We start from the raw sequence: 15,012 nt of genomic DNA on the forward strand, positions 1-15,012 counted from the left end.
TTCCTTCTGTACCTAATTTGCTGAGAGTCTTTTTATCATGAAGCTATGTTGAATTTTGTCAAATGCTTTTTCTGCATCTATTGAGATAATCATATGGATTTTGTCCTTGATTTTGTTGATGTGATGTATCACATTGATTCACTTGTGTGTGTTGACACATCCTGGCATCCCTGGGGTGGGTCCCCCTTGATTATGGTGCATAGTTTTTTTGATGTGTTGGTGTATTCTGTTCACTAACATTTTGATGAGGATTTTTCCACGTATATTCATCACAGATATTGGCCTGCAGAATTCTTGTGTCTTTTTCTGGTTTGGGTATCAGGGTGATGCTGGCCTCATAGAATGACTTTGGGAGAATGTTTCAATTTTTTGGAACAGTCAAGAAAAATGGTATTAATTCCTCCTTAAAGATTTAGTAAAATTAGCAGTAAAGCCATTCAGTCCTGGGCTTTTCTTTGTTTGGAGACTGTTGATTACTGCTTCAATCTTGTTGCTTGTTACCAGTCAGTTCAGGTTTTCTATTTCTTCTTGGTATAGTCGTGGCCGTTTGTATGTGTCCCAAAGTTTACCCTTTTCTTCCAGGTTTTCAAAGTTGTTAGCATATAGTTTTTTATAATGGTCTCTAATGATTCTTTATATTTCTGTGGCATCGATTGCAATGTCTCCTTTTTCATTTTTGACTTTTGTTATTTGGGTCTTCTCTCTATTTTTTTTGTTGTTGTTGTTTGTTTGTTTGTTTGTTTACCTTCTCAAAAAAACTTTTTGTTTCATTGATCTTTTGTATCATTTTTGGGTCTCTATTACATTTAGTTATGTTCTGATGTTAATTATTCCTTACATCTGCTAGTTTTGAGATTGGATTGTTCTTTTTCTAGTTCTTTGAAGTATAGTGTTGGGTTGTTTATTTGCAGTCATTCTGTTCTTCTGATATAAGCATTTATTGCAATAAACTTCCCTTTTAGTACTGCTTTTGCAATATCCCACAAGTTTTTGTATGATGTGTCTTTATTTTCATCAGTTTCAAGATATTTTTTGATTTCCTGGTTAATTTCTTCTTGGAAATTCAGGTCATTCGGATATAGGTCATTCAGAAGCATGTTGCTTTATTTCCACATATAGTTTCCAGAGTTTTGCTCGTCATTGATTTCTCATTTTAATCCATTGTCATCTGAAACACTACTTGAAATGATTTCAAGGTGCTCTGTTACTCCTGGCATTTTATCGATTTTTGTTTGGATGTATTAAATTTCTTTTGTTCCTTTCTTTTCCTTTTATTGTTTGTCTTCAGTATTTGTTCATTTTTTGAGATGTTAAAATATAGTTTCTTTCCCTTTTGAAATTTTTTTTTAAACCACTGAATTGTATACTTTTTGGATGTGTGTGTGTCATGACTGGTACTGGGATCTGGGATCTGAACATGTGACCTTGGTGTCATAAGGCTACACTCTAACCAACTGATGTCATTTGCATTTTTGTTCTACCAGGGAGTTTTGTTCTTTCTTGTGTATTCATAATAGTGGTCATCATTTTTTGGATTCCAGATTTCTCATAGGCTGGTCAAAAACAGTCATGCAGTTTTTTTGTTTTGTTTTGTTTATCTGGGAAATACACTATTTTTCCTTCATTTCTGAAGGATAGCCTTGCTGGGTATGGTATTCTTGGTTGGCAGTTTTTTTCTTTTAGCATTTTGAATACATTATCCCATTCTCTTCTGGTGTCCCGCGCAACCGTCTCGCCAGCAAGAACGACGCGGCACACACAGGATCCTTCTGCAGTAAAGCTTTAATGCGTCTTGAGAGGCAGAGCACAAGCTTATCGGGGCGGAGACCCCAAGTACAGAAGCCCGTTCCCTTTTATAGAAAACTGTCCCGCGCTACCGTCTCGCCAGCAAGAACAACGCGGCACACAAAGGATCCTTCTGCAGTTTAGCTTTAATGCCTCTTGAGAGGAAGAGCATAAGCTTGTCGGGGCGGAGACCCTAAGTACAGAAGCCCGTTCCCTTTTATAGAAAACTGTCCCTCGCCTAGGACGTGTCCCCCTCTGACTGGCGGTCGTGCATCAGCCCAGATGACGCCACGGGAGAGGCAGAGACTAGAGGTGGGGAAATTCCCAGCACATGCGCTCTAGACTTGTTTTTGCCGATTGTCAGTGTCGGCCGGCGCCATCTTGTAATGGCGATTACGGTGTAACGTGGGCAGCTCCCCACATCTCCCCCTTTCTTATTACATTAAGAGGCTGGAGCAAGCTCATTGGCCACAACATGTCTAGCCAGTAGTCCTGTCTTAGGTCGACCCACCTCAGGCCGTGACCTTACCCGTCAATGGTTAACCCTATCGCCACCAGGCACCATGTCTTAGGTCGGCACACGTCTGGGGGGAAGTTGCCCGTCTCTGGACCTACTGGAACGGACTCTGAATTGTGAGTTGTGGGCCAGCACGAGCCAGGGCGAACCCCACTGACCAGTTTTCAGGGAGGCCAGCCGAAAAGAAGGTGGACTAGTCTTTGAGCATAGATAGCCAAATATCGGGATTGGCTCCTTGCTCCAGAGCCACAAGTGCTTGGGCAACGACCACCTTGTCTCTTTGTGTTTGGGCTTTCAGCCTACAGACCAGCCACAGAAGGAACACTAGTCCACAGCAGAGGGCCGCTCCAAACAACCCCACCCCCACCCATTCCTTGAAATGTGACATAGCAGTTGTGATCCAGGAGGACAATCCAGCTGCAAAAGAGGCATCCACTCTTGTCGAATTCACAGCCACGATGGCAGAGCGCAGGTCCCGCATCAGGCCGTCAAAGTCTCCTGTCCAGTTTCCTAAAAGATACTCAGACAAGCGATGAGACAAGTTTGCTGCCCTGGTATAATTTTCATATTGGATGCTAGTTACACATAATCCTGAATATTTCCATTGACATCCCAGTTGTGCAATTTGCCATAGAACCTCTATTTGTTCTTGGACTAAATCTACCCTTTGATTGACCACCATCAATCCTCCCCTTAACTGAGAATTTATTGCAGTTTGTGTGTTCAGGGCCTGGGCCACAGAAGAAGACAAATTATTCAATGTGATGGACCCATAATAAAGGCCCATTTTGCCATAAAACAGCTGTTGGTAAGTGCATAGTTTTAAAAACACATAAATCAAAAGGTTTTGTTTCATCAATGCGCTGTAACTGAGCATTTTGTAAGGCACTTTCAACCACCTGTAAGGCTTGATCTGCTGCAGGAGTTAATACTCTCGGGGAGGAGATATGAGAGTCCCCTTCCAATACGTCAAACAGAGGTTTTAACTCAGCAGAGGGGATTTTTAAAAATGGTCTCAGCCAATTTATATCTCCCAATAACTTTTGAAAATCATTTAAAGTATGTAAATGATCTCTACGAATCTGTAATTTTTGAGGGACTATTTTATCAGGATGAATAACCGATCCCAAAAACAAGCCAATTCCAGTAACTTGGACCTTTTCTGTAGCAATGTGAAGTCCCCATTGCTCTAATGTCTTGAGCAAAATTGGATATGCCCTCTGTAGAGTCTCTAGATGTTTGTGGCACATTAAAACGTCATCCATATAATGGATCAAAAGCAAGGATGGAAATTGTTTTCTAATAGGTTCAAGGGCTAATTGGACATATAACTGACACATGGTAGGGCTATTAGCCATGCCCTGAGGCAAGACCTTCCATTGAAATCTCTTATCAGGCTCAGAATGATTAACAGCTGGCACAGTAAAGGCAAACCTCTGTCTATCTTGGGGACACAAAGGTATGGAGAAAAAACAATCTTTGATATCTATAATTATTATTTTCCATTGTTTAGGCAGGGCAGAGAGCAGGGGTAGGCCCCGTTGAAGGGAGCCAAACACACGCATCTGTGCATTAATGGCTCTTAAATCGTGGAGAAGTCTCCATTTTCCTGATTTTTTCTTAATTACAAAAATAGGAGTATTCCATGGTGAAGTAGAGGGCTCCAAATGACCAAGCTGTAATTGTTCATTTACCAGCCTAGTGGCAGCTTCTAATTTTTCAGAGGACAGAGGCCATTGAGGAACCCATACCGCCTCCTCTGTAAGCCAAGGTATGGGCATAGAACCCTCAACGGCCCCTAGGAAAAACCCAGGCCCTGCCTGCCAGGGTTGCCTTCAGGGGAAATGGGCTCCACCCTACCTTGCTCTCCACGTCCCAAGCCTTTCCCTTGTTTGTAACCCATGCTTTTCATCATCTGTTGGGCTTGTGGGGAGTAAAGATTAGATAATACTAGACCCATGTATTCTAAAATATCTCTTCCCCAGAGATTGACCGGGAGTGGTAAGACATATGGGGTAAACCATCCTTGTTGCCCTTCTGATGTCTCCCAGGACAGGGCGGCAGAGCTGATTGTCGGGCTAGATCGATACCCAAGGCCTTGTAAGGTATGTGAGGACTCTGTGGTGGGCCAGGACCTTGGCCACCAGTGAGTAGATATAATACTTTTATCAGCCCCTGTGTCCATTATGCCCTCAAACATCTTTCCATTGACTTTTAGCATCAATTTAGGCCTTTCTTTAAGGGACACAATTAGGTATGCAGAGTCTGGCCCGGAGGAGCCCATCTCCCTTTTTCTAGCCTCACAGGGGGTGGTGTCGTCCGGGAGGAGAAGAAGTTGTGCAATTCTGTCTCCCTGACTTACAGAGAAGACCCCCTCGGGACATGAACATAACACCTGAATGTCTGGGGTGTGGCCTTGATCAACCAAGCCTGGATACACAATCAGGCCTTTTAAGGTGAGCGACCCCCTACCGAGAATGAGGCCCATTGTACCAGGCAACAATGGAGCAATGGGTCGCACCGGGATCGGTTGAATACCCATCTGGGACTTTCTAACTGAATCTGCCAATTCCTTAATCTGAGTATACTCAACAGGGGCATGGACCCGTCCTCCCTCGGAAGTCTCAAAGACCGGAAAGGTCATGGTCAGTCTTTTCCTCACCCTTTCAGGGATCAGCAAGAAGGCGGATGAGCGTGACGCATAGGGAGGCGGCGCCGGAGGCGGCGCCGTGGGCCGCGGCCGCGTTAACCTTTCTGCGTCACTTCTCCAATATTCATCAGGGTGATATCTCTCTTCCTCATATCTAGCCGCTTCTTCCTCTAGTTCTGACTCATCACTAAGACCGAGGGAATCAGAGCCCGAATCCCCTAAGTTTAGGGCTCCCAGCTCCCTCAGGGGATAGAGGCTGTCCCTTTTTTCCTGAAAATCACTTGGGCGCTGACTTTCTCCCTCGTTAGCAGACTCGCCGGGAGGGCCCTTTTTCTTTTTCACTCCCTTGTCAGCAGACTTACCGGGAGGGCCGTTTACCTTTTTGGAGACGTCTCTCCTTTTGCGGGTACCCATCCTCTCACTCCGTTCAGTTTCTGACATGCTGTCTTGGACTTCCTCTAATATATTTTGTCCTTCTGTCACTACCGGTTTACAGCCTTCATCCTCCAAACAATTCTTAATGAACTTCCAAATGGTCTTGGTGCCCTGACGTAGGTCTCCCTCTGCGTACTTGCGGTCAAGGTCTTTGCCCAATTTGTTCCAAGAGCTCAAGGTTAGGGAGCCGGAACAGGCATACCATGGCGCCACACGATCTACCTCTTTCACAAAATTTCTGAGTACACGGCCCCCTACTTTGATCTCACGTTGTCTCAGCACAGCCTCTAAAGCGGTAACCATAGACTGCGTGGAACCCATAATGCGCCCTGCTTTAGGAGGCGCTGTGAGACACACCGCTCCCTTATGTACGAGAGGCTCACATGGGTCTCAGGTGCAGCTGCGTATCTACATCAGTCTGACCACACCAAGGGATGAGTCTAAAACCTTGTAATCTAACCGAATTCACCCCAGACCAAGAACAGACACACCTCTCTGAACTTACCCTCCTGCAGTTCTGAATCCTCCCTGTCACCAGGGGGTCTCCGAAGGTGCTGACGATGTCACAAGTTTCCCGGGTTTCGGCACCAGATGTCCCGCGCAACCGTCTCGCCAGCAAGAACGACGCGGCACACACAGGATCCTTCTGCAGTAAAGCTTTAATGCGTCTTGAGAGGCAGAGCACAAGCTTATCGGGGCGGAGACCCCAAGTACAGAAGCCCGTTCCCTTTTATAGAAAACTGTCCCTCGCCTAGGACGTGTCCCCCTCTGACTGGCGGTCGTGCATCAGCCCAGATGACGCCATGGGAGAGGCAGAGACTAGAGGTGGGGAAATTCCCAGCACATGCGCTCTAGACTTGTTTTTGCCGATTGTCAGTGTCGGCCGGCGCCATCTTGTAATGGCGATTACGGTGTAACATGGGCAGCTCCCCACATTCTGGCATGTAGTATTTCTGTTGAGAAGTCTGCTGTTAGTGTGATAGGGACTCCCAGATAAGTGACTTGATGCTTTTCTCTTGCTGTTTTTAGGATTCTCTCTTTGTCTTTGAGTTTTGCCAGTTTGACTATAATGAGTCTTGGAGAGGACCTTTTAGGAGGGAATCTGTTTGGAGATCTTTGAGCCTCCAGGATCTGAAGGTCCGTGTCTCTCTCTATACCTAGGAATTTTTCCGCTATTATTTTATTGAATATGTTTTCAATGTCTTTTCCTTTCTCCTCCCCTTCTGGAACACCCATGATTCAAATGTTTGTGTGCATAAGGTTGTCTTCTAGGTCTCTTAGGTTTTTCTCATTTTTTTATTTTTTATTTTTTGGTCTCACTGGGTTATTTTGGAAAGACTATCTTTAAGATTAGAAATTCTTTCCTCTGTTTGCTCTAACCTGCTGCTTAAACTCTCAGTTAATATGTTTTTTTATTTCATTGAATGGATCCTTCAGTTCCTGTAGTTCTGCTACATTCTTTTTTAAAGTATTAATCTGTTTGTAAAATTCCTTCTTCATATCCTGGATACTTTTTCTCATTTTGTTGTGTTGCCTAACTGAGTCTTTTTGTATCTCATTGAATTCCTCTAAGATTGTTGCTTGGAATTCCTTTTCAGTCATTTCAAGAGTTTCCTACTCTATCGGGTCTGGTATTTAGAATTATTGTGTTCTTTTGGTGGTGTCTTTTTTTTTTTTTTTTTTTTTTTGTACATTTCTATTATCTCTACATTGATGTCTGGTCATCTGATAGAGCAGTTACTTCTTCTTTTACTCCAGAATTGGCTTTGAGGAGAGAGACTTCCTCCTATAGATGTGTTTTATACTGACCATTGAGTAGGGTGTTTTAGTGTTGACTTCAGGTAGATGAAGCAATGCACTATCTCTGTTGGTACTTTGGCTGTATTCAATATCAGAGTTGCATGTGAGTGCCTTCATGGCCTGGGCACTGGGGGACTTAGTAATTCATTTCTGAGGTTAGTGACACTGTGTTGGGTTATTGAGGATGTGGGTGGGTTCTCTTGGGAGAATTGCCTGGGGGTCCTATCACTCTTTGGCTGGCTTGGGTGATGCTAGGTGGGCTTGTCAGCAACCCAGCTAATGTCCTATGACCCTGATAGATGCTATGGAGTGATTTGAAGGTCTTCAGCTTAAATGGGTGACCCTGGGTAGGAATCCTAAGGGTCAGGGATAGGATCTTAGGCTTTAAGGGGGATACTGGGGGTTGCTCAACAGCTCCTCTGGGTAACTCAATGATGAGGTTCTGGGGTTTTGGGTAGAGCCTTGTACCCTCAGGGGAGGTATTGAGGTATTCTGTAGCTTAACTGTTGAGATGAGCAATGCTCAGTGGGGTCACCAGATTTGGAGGGGGCCTGTATTCTCAAGAGGGACACTGGAATGGTCTGTAGCACCACCATTGAAGCATGGTACTCTGAGCTAGGTGTTAGCAGTTTGGGGTGGGATCCTTCACCCACAAGAGGGATGCTGGGGCCCTCTATGACTGTTCAGCTGGTGTGGCCATTCTGGGCAAGTCTGCTGTGGTTGTGGACAGGCTCTTGTGATCCTAAGGTCATTACTGGGACACTCTGGATCTCCTCAGCTGGGGTGGGCTGTCCTGCACAGGGTTGCTGGAGCTGTGGGTGGGTTTCTGTACCCCCAAGAGAGATGTTGTATCCCTCTGAAGCCCCTTTGCTGGGGCAGGCAGCCTTGGGTGGGCTCACTAGTGCACTGGTGTGTGTCTGCACCCGAGAGAGATGTATGAATCCTCCAGTACCTCTTCATGGCTGCACAAAATGCAAGGGTGCCTCACTAATGCAGGTGGGGTGCCAGCAGTGGCTAGATATTTCAGTCAGTTTTCTGACTCTCTAAAATATGCATGCCAAACCCAACCCTTCTGTCCTGAAGTTGGCACTCTTGCTGTCCTGGACTGCCTGTTCCTAGGGCACAGGAGCTGCATAGACAAGGGTAGGAGCAACCCAGCATGGTAACGCAGCCACAGGGGAGTGAGACCTCTGTGGGGAACAGAGTTATATGGTCTTGGGTGTTGGGGCTAATCTCAAATCAGTGATTGCTGCAGAAGTTTGGGGCCTGAGGGGTGAGGGCAGTTTAGTGTGTGCCCCAACCCCCAGGTCATTTCAGACTTGTGTGCCACCAAGAGTTTTCTGCACCAGGTGTCTGGCTGCAGAGGTTAAATCTGAGATAAGTGTGTGTGGATTCTCCTCCCCCTCATCACAGCTGATAGTATTACATGTGCATCCCACCGGTGCAGGCAAGGTCACTGGCTATGGCACTGGCCTGAATATGGTGCCTTCTGGGTCTGCAGGAAGCATGAACCAACCCCCTCTGTCCCGAGGGTGGCACCCTTGCTGCACTGGACTATTTCACGGGGCTGAAACCAATGGCCGATCCTGGCCCCAAGCTCACCAAAGCAGTCTGGGATCCAGGGGTTGAGGGTGTGTGTCTCTCTCCCAACCAACTCAGCCAGTTGTGCCTGCAGCATTCCAAACACCTAATGCATAGCCACAGGGGTGGCACATACTCCCCCATGGGTTGGGTCACAGGTCCACTCACCTTCCCCTGGTCAGAAGTTCCTCCTGAGTCCCTGCCACTCTGGAGTAGGGGATAGGGTGGCGTTGGCCATGGAGAATTTTTCCATGTCTTTGTGGCTATCCTGAGTCCCTGCACTCACCAAGCTTCTGCTCTTCCCTTGATGTGTTCCTTCCCCCTTCTTTCCTTTTTCTCCTCCTAGTGTAGCTGCACATTCGAAGTGCTCTCCCTTTGTGGGGGAGAGATGAGCAATGTCTCCTTCTGGTCAGCCATCCTGCCTCCGGTCCTGTCCCCAGCAAAGTCGCTATTTCTTCTTCACTTTTGGAGGATAATTTCACTAAGTTTAGAATTCTGTCCCTCTTTTTTTCTGTCAATATTTTAAATATTTCTCTTCATTATCTTCTTCCTTGCATGTTTTCTCCAAGAAATCCAATGTAATTTTTATCCTTGTTTCTCTAAAGTTAGGGTTCCTCTGGCTTCTTTTAAGATTTTCTCTTTGTTTTTATTATTCTGAAATGTGAATGTAATATGGCTAGGTGTAGATTTTATTATTATTATTATTTTCATATTTATCCTGCTCTGTGTTCTGTGAGCTTGTTGGACCTGTGGTTTGGTGTCTGTCACTAATTTCGAAAAATTCTCAGCCGTTATTCCTTCAAATATTTCTTCTGTTTCTTTCTTTTCCTTCTGCTATTCCATTACCTGTATGTTACACTTCATGTAATTGTTCCACATTTCTTGGGTATTCTGTTCCATCTTTTTAAATTCTTTATTTTCTCCTTGCATTTAAGTTTGAGAAGTTTCTGTTGACATATCTTCAAGCCAACTATTCTTTCCTTGGCTGTATTTAGTTGATTGGTGAGCCTATCAAAAGCATTCTTCATTTTTATTTCAATGTTTTTTTTTTTTTTTTTTTTTTTTTTTTGTCGTTTTTTCGTGACCGGCACTCAGCCAGTGAGTGCACCAGTCAGTCCTATATAGGATCCGAACCCGCGGCGGGAGCGTCGCCGCACTGCCAGCGCAGCACTCTACCAAGTGCGCCACGGGCTCGGCCCTATTTCAATGTTTTTGATTTCTAGAATTTCCTTTTGCTTTTTTCTTGGAGTTCCCAACTCTCTGCTTACATTACCCATACATTCTTATATGTCACGTTTTCATTAACGCCCTTAATATATTAAGCATTAAGCATAGTAATTTTAACTTCCATAACTGATAATTCCAAAATCTGTGTCATATCTAAGTTTAGTTATTTTCAAACTGTGTTTTTTTCGTTGCTTTTTAGCATGACTCATAATTTTTTGTTGAAAGCTGAGCATGATATTATCAGGTAGTTGAAACTGAAATCATTAGGCTTTTAGTGCGAGATTTTATATTAATCTGGCAAGGAGCTAGGCTCCTTAAGTTCTGTGTCTTGCAGTTCTCTCAGTTGTAATCCACAGTTATTATACTGGAGCCCTGTTGATGTGGTGGTAAATTGTTGGGGAAGGGAAGTGTTATAAATCTTAAAATTAAATCTTAGTTTTTTGTGGACCTGAGTCCCCGGGCTGTGACCTTTTTAGCCCTTGTGTTTTCTCTCAGTACATGAGACAGGAAGGCTAGAGGGGGCTTAAGTTGGCTAATTCCCACCCACCCCCCACCGTGCCCCCCAAGATAAGGCTTTAGTAAAGTAATTTCCCTTGGAGGGCAAGCATTTGTTATGGAGGAAGCTCTAGGCATATTTCAAAACAATTACTTTCCCTCCCCCACTGTAACATTCCAGTCTTCAGTGTGAGAACCTGGTATGACTTCTGGAGGTAAAACCCACAAAAGTGTGCCCTCCACCCCTTACACCGAGCACCCAGGAGCTTTTAACTCTAAAACTAGTCCACGTTTAGCCTCCAGCAATTTATCACAATCACCATTTAAGTATTCCTGCCAGTTTATTAAAAACTGCAGAATCAATTAGTAAATGTATAAGTTTATTTCGTTTGAAAGATAAGTGACATAGATAAAGCTTTGGAAATGCTAATTTTTAAAAGGGGGGAAATCAAATACCTAGAATTAGGAGTGAGAACTATAAACAAGCATACAAGAGCACAACGGACAAGCTGTCCTGCCAGGCTCAGCCCAGCCCGGTTCAGAGCTTTTGACAATATATCCCATGACGATCTTGGGGAGCCCATGGGAGACGAAGCAGATTAGTCATTCCGTCAGCAGGCAGGGAGTGGGTGTGAGCTCCAGAAATAGAAGACTGTGCACAGCCCCTGCATGGGAGCTGAGGAAACCCAGGGCCAAGATGCTCCCACCAGGGTCTTTCTCAGACCAGCCCTCCCTCCTCGGCTCCCCAGAGGCCTGGCGCAATCCATCTCAGCGGCACCAGCAGGCCCTGGTCCAAGGTCCCAAGCTGAAGCTCCCTGCCCTTGAATGTTTAAAACCTTGAGTGATGGGGAGTCTCTGTTTCAACAAATGTAGGGGAAGATAGGAAAAACCTCAGAGCCCATGGTGCTTGAACCAAAATTTCTCTGTCTCAGGAAAAAGAGGCTACAGTGTGAGTGACTCTGAGATTGCCCCCTCAGGGGATTTGCATTTTAACAAATGACCCCAGTGAAAAGCAGTGCTTAACCCTGCAGCTGTAAGCTCCACAGGGACAGGGACTGTGAGCTCATCCCAGGGTCCCCAGTGTCAGGCAAGCACTTGTTACCTAGAAGGTGTGCAATAAATAGGTATATATATGTGTATATATATATATTTTTTTTTTTTTTTTTTAAGATGATCGGTAAGGGGATCTTAACCCTTGCCTTGGTGCTGTCAGCACCATGCTCTCCCAGTGAGCTAACCGGCCATCCCTATATGGGATCCGAACCCACGGCCTTGGTGTTACCAGCACCACACTCTCCCGAATGAGCCATGGGCTGGCCCTAAATAGGTATATTTTTTAAAAATTATTTGTTGTGTTAAGAACACTTAACATGAGATCTACTCTCTACGTAAATTTTTAAGTGTAAAATACAATATTGTTGACTATTGGTACAATGTTTTACAGCAGATCTCTAGAGCTTATTCATCTTGTTCAATTGAAATCTTATGCCCATTGATTAATATAAAGTATTTTTTAAGAACAAAAGTAATGCATGCTCATTGTGAATGGGCAGAATATAATTGTCTGAGGGTAGAAAGTCAGAATCCCTCACTGCCGCCCACTCTGATTTCTCCAAGTTCCTTCTTTCTGTTTGTTTTTGGTCTTTCATGGGACTCTTTCCTCAAACATCTGGTGATCTGTCTTTTCTTCCAAATGCAGTGGTGAGTCATCAAAAGCCATCAGAAGCTCTGGGGGCTTGGGTGGCTTCTTATCTGAGGGCCCCAATTTCGGACAATGGAAGAGGGACACAGCCATTCTGTCTAACGTCCTCTTCCCACCTCCCCTGACTCCCACTCTAACCTCTGCTGGGCCAAGTCTACAGTCACTTTTGCCCATCCCTATATTTTATGGGGATGAAGAGGATCTGGGAGTCTAACAGATCACCCACCTTCATGGTTCTTGACTTCAGCCGACTTTGCAGCTTCCTGCCGACCTGTTCTCTGGCGTGAGTCCCCTTGCTGCCTGTGGGATCCCCACCTGCAGTCTGGGGTTTCAGCTTTCTCAGGTCTGCTAAGCCAGTGCCACTTGTTCATTCCATTTTCATCTTCCAAACATTTATTGACATCTCTCATATGTTTTAGCCCTCTCTTCTATTTGCTTTGTCCTAGTGGATTTGTACCATTTCATTCCTCCAAGTGCCATTTCTGGGGGTTTCAGGAGAGAGTGGAGATAAATACCTGTGTTCAAGCTGCCATGTGCAATGAGCTCACCTTGCTTTTTTCCTTTAACAATATATTGAGGAAATCTTTGTTTTGTTTTTTTAATGGGGTACAGAATTCCAGGCTCCAATTGGTAATACTTACGCCAGTTTTAGGTTTATGTTATTTTTTAAAATGCTGCAATGAGCATTATTATGCATCAGTAATTACATGTAGAAGTAAATAAAGGAGGGAAAACAAGAGGGAGAGAAAGAGGGTGACAGAGAGAGATGGAAGGGAGGAGAGGAGAGGAGTCCACGATGGGAGGTCAGGCATTTGAAGAAGGCAGGTGGGGGAGAGGCTTAGGGTCTGAACGGGACGTACTTCCAGTCTTGGCCCTTGCTCACTGCCTAGGCCCGACCCTCCCCTCTTAGTTGTGGCATCCACTGCAGCCAACTGCCTCAGGCTCATACCTGTTATTGGTGAGAGAAGCAGCTTCCACTGGGATGTGGCCCACTGAGAACAGGAAACAAGCTGACATTTGGACAGGCAAAGCCAGGATCTGCATGGCAGAGAGCACTCAATGTGCCCTCTGTTCCCAGGGGGTGCTCTGACTTCAGGATGTCAGTGTCAGTGTGACTGAAGCCCACAGCAGCCAACAGCCACGAGCTCCACCCCTGCTTGGGGCTCAGAACTGTCAGGAGGTGCCCAGATGAGCAGTGAAGAAGCTGGGAGTCTCCATTCCAGCTTTGGCTCCTCTTTTCTCCAGCTTTGGGCAAGTTTGCAGATTCTCTGGCTTGTCTTTTTCCAGCTGGAATGTGGGGAGAATGGTGTCTGCTAATATATTGAGAGGTTTTAAGGGGTGGTTTGCACTTCTCACACCAGCCAGACACTTACTAAGCACTTGACATTGAGTGGTGAGGGATACTAAGAAATAACATTCAATAATCAGCTCACTCAGGTATTTATTGAGGCATATTTTTTATACTGGCCCCTGGGTTGTTGGTGCATAGTAGACAGACGGACATGGTCCCTGCTCTTGGAGCTTCCAATCTAGTAAGAAAGTCACATATTAAATACATAAACTGACAAAATACATATATAATTGCAAATTAGGATGAGGTGTAGGAAGGAGAAGAACATGCCACTTCAGAAGAGAGGATCAGGAGTGACCTGCCTGAGAGAGGCAGACAGGGAGGCCTCTTGAGGAGGTGGCAGCTGAGATAAGACCTGAAGGACAAGAGAGGAAAGGGAACACACTCAGGCAGATGGAACAGGATGTGCCAAGACCCTGAGCTGGGGAAGGGCTTGACATGCTCACGTTCGAATGCTCAGGATGCAGTGACCAGCGTGGGGCTGGAAGGTAGGCGGGCCAGGAGGGAGTGAGTCAGAGAGCAAAGACATGGTGGGCTGTGTACTGGAGCTTGCTGAAGGCATCAGGGAGCTCTCAGTCCTACACATGGGTGCCTGCTTACTGGGCAGGCACTCCGGGTCATCCCTGGGGAAGGTTCCTTTCCAGCTTCAGAGAGGATGGAAGGGAGGGTATAAAGACCCACAAAGTAATTTCTTGGGGGATAAGAAATGGCAGGCACCTCCTCTGCCTCCCCATGGCACCCTGGCCATGTGCTTCTGTCTGAGCTCCTTTGCTCTCTGTGCACCCCTTCATCTCAGCATGTGTCATTTCTCCCTCCTGGGGCCACCTTCCCTGACCCTCAAATCCTACAGAGATCCTCCTTCCCATCTCCCCAGTCACTCTATTCTGCACTACCTTCTGCCATCTCAGAACAATTCCTTTTGCACAGAAAAGGAAAGAACTTGAGTTTGGAGACAGACAGACCTGAATGTGCCTCAATGGATTCCCCAAGAAATTACTCTGGGGAGCCTGCCCTCTGCTTTCCAGGCTCAGCCTCCATACAGGGAATTGTTATTCCTCAATATTTTGCAACTCAGGTCTGCCTATGATGTGCCCTACCTAGCCTGAGATGTAACTGTAAACTAAGTCTGGGATGGCAAAGCATTGTACCTCTCTCCTCTCCTGCCAGCCGTTTCCAGCGCCCTTCCACCCAGAGCCCCTCAGCAGAGACCACCCACCCCAGCCTGTCTACCTCAACCTCTGGTTCTCCACCAATGGGACAGGGGTTTGTAATTATGTCTCACTGTCCTGTGTGTATGATGGGCAGGTCTCTGGCTGACATGCTTGTTGTAACCTCCCTCCCTCTCTTTCTCTCTTTGCCTGGCCACACTGCTGGCTCTAAGCCCTGCTCAAGTGTCACCTCCCCTGCCTCCCTACCATGCTCTGGCCAGGGGCCTCTCGCTGATCTTCCTTGCTCTCTGTGCACTCCTT

Source organism: Cynocephalus volans, chromosome 11 (genome assembly GCF_027409185.1).
Source record: "Cynocephalus volans isolate mCynVol1 chromosome 11, mCynVol1.pri, whole genome shotgun sequence".
Classification (NCBI taxonomy): domain Eukaryota; kingdom Metazoa; phylum Chordata; class Mammalia; order Dermoptera; family Cynocephalidae; genus Cynocephalus; species Cynocephalus volans.